Genomic DNA, 5,000 nt, shown 5'->3' on the forward strand with positions numbered 1-5,000 from the left:
TTGTGGTTTCCAATGGAAAAGAATACATTGTGTTTCAAATTTCGACATTCTGATAATTTCTTCCGCTACCCACTTGAATCTACAGATCTTGGTATTTCCCTTGTGTCCATGTTGAACTCATCTCTAGATTCACCCCCTGTGGCAGACATTCAAATAAAGATGGTCCTTCTTCCTCACTCTTCTCAAAGTGATAAGACGTCTTATCTGGCCATACTTTGCTTCATAATTAATGGTACAGGTAATGGGTGTTGTAGGTATAGTTCATGAAGCTGTGGTTTAGCGACGAGGTGGAATTTTTTGGCAAGTTTGGCCGATATTGTTTTAAAATTTTTATTGGAATGGGACAGTTTTGAGAAATGTAGCTCAGGCTGACATTAACTTTAAAATGTAAGAAAAACGATTTCAAAGAAGTTTGGGCCATGCGTAATTGTTTTCTATTTCATGTCCAAGAGCTTCAGAAAAGGTGCGAGCGAGTGCGAATACAAAAGGCAAATGTTCATGACAAGTCCCAACACCATAGCCAAGGTTGAAGCCATGGTCTCTTACGACATAAATATGGCGACATGGGCTGTTTATTCATTTTAAATCCATAAACATATTGCAACAGGAGCCATATGGAGACAAAGTAGGATATTGCTACAGCTGCTAACTAGCCATGTCAAACTACTTGAATATTGTAGGCCTACTATATGAAAATATGCAATTTTTAATCTCTAGTCCAGCGGTGTGTGACAGTTCTGATCATGGCACCCTACAAAGGACGACAAAATCTACTCAGTAGTAGAATTTTGGGGAGAAAAGAGGTGGAACTTGTGGCCTCAAAATGGCTGCTCAGAGAGGTGCGAAATGGAGGAGTGAGAAGAGTTTATTGGCCACCATTAGCAGCAAACAAATGTTGTGTCTGAATGCATCAAGCAAGTGGAACCAGATTCAAAAAGTTGAAGTCGTTTGATGTTCGTGTTCTTTATCAAACTGGTACGTACATGTACATGTTTTTTTTTTCAGTTGATTTCCAAAATTCTGCAACACATGCAGAAAAAAAAATCTTGTGTCAGAGCATGTGATTTAGTTACTACAGGGTCAGCTGTAGCAACCAATATGCAAAAACTGAAAAAAATAACAATTCTCACCAATCAGAATATTCATGAGATTTATTGACTGGCACTAGTCATGCTACTGGTATTATTGATTATTGAAATTTAGCGCTCATGGTTAATCCATTTAAGCAGGAGCAGGAGTGCCTAGATTTGTGTGAACCCAGCTTGAATCAACTTTAGTGTATTTCATTGCTTCAGATATGTGGGATGAATGAACTCACCAATGAATATGCGTTCTCATCTGTGCTTAACCCATTGCAATTAGACTGTGTAAGATTGTGTAACTCTTTACAATGTTTAAAAATTTCAACCTCACTTTTCAGATGACCTTTCTAAGGCAATCTTGAAGTTGTCCATGTCTGAGTATACCTCGGACTTGGAATCAACATGTGCAGAGGAGGATAAGGAGAATCAAAGCATTGGCAACAGTTCTAAAAGGACTTCCAGGTTTGTTTTCTAATTACTTTGAGAGCCCTCAGGCTACCGGACTGCTCTTCCTCCATACCCAGCCTCAGTTCGGCCACTAGTAATATATGCCTGTAAAGTATAGTTCCTCTGTTCTGCGATCAGTTGTGTACATGTAAAACATGTACGGAGGCAAACAGGTTCATGTACATAGTACACAACATTAGCAGATATGTAATTTCATAAACAAAATTGCATCCTGTGTTTGCTAAATCTTAATTACTTATGAGCATTTTAAGAACATTTTAGTTTTTACCCAACTGAGTACCCTCATAGAAAGACTGGTGGACTTAATAGATAAATGGAAGAAAGTGTTACAGGGAATAAACCTAGACAGTTGAATGAAAGCCACAACCTCCGTTCCAAGTGCTGCTGACATCCTATTTTCAGTGTATGTAATCTATGTTTCTGAATTGGCAGGCCACCAAGACGCTTTTTGGAATCCGATGACGATGATGATGACATGGATGATGCAGATGACCATGCAGAAGAGCAACCACTCTCCAAAGAAAAGAAGAATGAAGGCCCCATCACACCGAAGGTACCTCGGCCATTGGCCTTTCGAAAAAGGCAATTATCCCCAGCGTCACAAGGCAGTGCAAGAAAGACACCGGAGGCCCCAATCCACAATGATATATGCTTAGAGCAGATTCAGTACACAAGGTTTTGGAACCATTCGCTCACCAAGAGCAAGTCCATCTAGCCACTACCAGCCAGGACATTTGCCTTCTCCATCTGCCAGTCCCTCTACCCAAAAATTTTCAGACAAGCTGGCCAATAGTCTGGTTGAGCTTACACAAGAAGGTATGTACATCTATGAGGTCACATCAGAATGTTTGTTTGCAATAACGCTACCGACCCCAACCATGCCTACCCCCAAAAATTGTCCATTTTGCTCAAGAAATATTACCCCTCTGATTTCTTCAAATTCCTTTGTTTTGACCGGAAAATTGGTATTGATAACATTAAAAAAAAAAAAACATTTTGTCTTTCCTACTACATTTGGAGAAAGATTGTTCCTGTCAGCCACCTAAACAGTTTTCAAATTACACAATTCTGGAGCAGTGAATTTTGAGCCCTGCCTCACTGTGTGCTACATTTATATGTTCAATGTACAATTTATAATTCTAGTACGTCACATGAGAATAAATATGGCCGAGGCAAGAGACGAGGCCAGGCAGACAAGAAACTTCTAACAAAGATTCTTGCAATAGTAAGCAACCCAGCGGAGTACCAGCAGAAGAACAAGAACAGCCACAGTCATTGCCATTAATTCAGTTGATGAATTCAAAGAAATGGAGCAAAAACTGGAGAGACATGATTTTCGCAAGAAACCTGGTAGTTATTTTTAAATTTGAACATTTATTGAATTTGTTGATTGCTTTGTCAGCCATCTCTGAGAAAATTTCATCAATATAACTGCGAGGTCCACAATTCTCAAAAACAAAGGACAAGCAGATTATCCTCTCGACATAAATTCTATATGTGCGAATTGTAAACTGCTATTATTTTCTTTATTAGGCTGTGCACTTGAGCAAATTTGGGGCACCTGATATCAGGTGCATTACAAAGTGCATCTTGGAAACTACCATGACGTTTTCTTTAATGACCAAATTCAATTGGAAGGGTCAGTGAGGGGAAAAATAGCAATGCGCAACAGCAGCTGGTGTCCGTGATATGTGGTGAGTTGTTATTAAGCTCAACACTCTCCTGAGAGTGTGAGGTCATATTGATTTCTCAGGGTTTCCTTCGTTTCTTGTACGTGACTCGAAACTTCACATTCTCGGGACAGTTTGTGAGCAACTACTGATTGTGCCAATCTCAAACTTTCACAGACCCTGCCTAAACTATTATCTATTGGGGAAAGGTGGGATTTCAAGATCCGTTCAACAATAACTTTTTAGAAAGTTCTACTATGCACAAATGAATGGGTCAACTGCCAGGTTCCCATGCAACATCATGTGTGATGCCCATAAATGTCAATGTGTAATCGCACCCGAATGAATATGGTGAAAACACGCTCGATAAAATGTTCAGGGATTATGGCACCTTCAATCAAATCAGAATCAATCGAGGGCCGTATTCACAAAAAATCTTAAGCTCAAATCAAACTGAAGTTGATCATGTGACATAGTTTGAGACATTGAGAATGCTCCATTTTGAGCTGAAGGTTAAACTTACACTTAATTTTTTTTTGTGAATCTCAGCCAAGGTCTCGCTACACAGTCCATGGCATATCCTCCACATTTTAGTGGAAGCTCTGATGTTTATACTATCATACCAGTTTATTAATTTGTTAATGTCCTTTTCAGCTGCAGTAAGGCACAACAGGGCAACGAAGGATGCCACGAATGAGAAATGAAAGCAATTATCAAAGATCACTTGAGGTATGCAGACAAACGGCTGCAACGGCATAATAAAAGACTGCCGCACATGAAGTTGCGGCCGAATATCAGTGATGATGATGGCACACTGGCAATGGGGAGAAACGAGGATGGTTCTAGTACCGAGGAACCTTGAACCCACCCCCCATCATGTATTCACCTGGATTCAACTTTTTCTTACAACGTCGAAGATTTACCTCGGATTCAGATCGCGGCTTCTAGGATATGATGAAGATTCACCTCAATGACACAATGTTGTCAAATAATGTCCATTAAATTAGGTATAAATTAGTTGGCTGAAATTCCATAATGGGTTAAGAGTACTCAAGAACTGACAGTCTGGAGTGCCCTGCTTACTTTCAGCAAAAAAGCTTTTGTATAACTAACATTTTGGCGATAGGTCACAAATATGTAATTAATTTATTCAGTTTTTTCATAGTTATTTCCTTGATCCATGCCAAAATTTCACCAAATCTGCAATGAAGTGTTCCTAGTCAGTGAGATTTTTTTTTTTTGGATTTTGAGTTGCGATCCTTGAGAAATGCAGAAACCTATGATCAAGTGATTGCGTTCTGTCAGCTCAACAATAATCCGTGTAATTTGGTAGGACAGCATTTTCTGTTTTTTTCCAAGGATCACAATTCAGATTGCTATTGTAGCAAAATGCGATATTAAATATATTCATGGGTGTTTTTTTTTTTTTTTTTTTTTGTTAAAAGATTCTTTAAACTCAATTTCACTTTATAATGGCCGTGTCGCGTCGATCCCTTCTGCCTCCATCTGAGTATCAACATCACTGCATCACAACTGGTGGTTAAAATGAGGCTGTTCCCTCGTTCAACAAATGTGACGTGGTCTTCAACGTGGTCACAATTTCTTTAGACCTGGGTAATGTCATAAAACGTTAGAAGGACAATGCCAAAACGTTGACTGTCACGTAGTTTCAAGAACAACACTGCCATTTATGAATGAACTGGAGAGCAATAAAACACGATGGTGTATTCCCGAACTGTTTCATTTGGGTTGGTGCGAGATAGCCGCTTAAGGCTTTCTC

The sequence above is a fragment of the Penaeus monodon genome, unplaced genomic scaffold, assembly GCF_015228065.2.
Source record: "Penaeus monodon isolate SGIC_2016 unplaced genomic scaffold, NSTDA_Pmon_1 PmonScaffold_294, whole genome shotgun sequence".
Taxonomy (NCBI): domain Eukaryota; kingdom Metazoa; phylum Arthropoda; class Malacostraca; order Decapoda; family Penaeidae; genus Penaeus; species Penaeus monodon.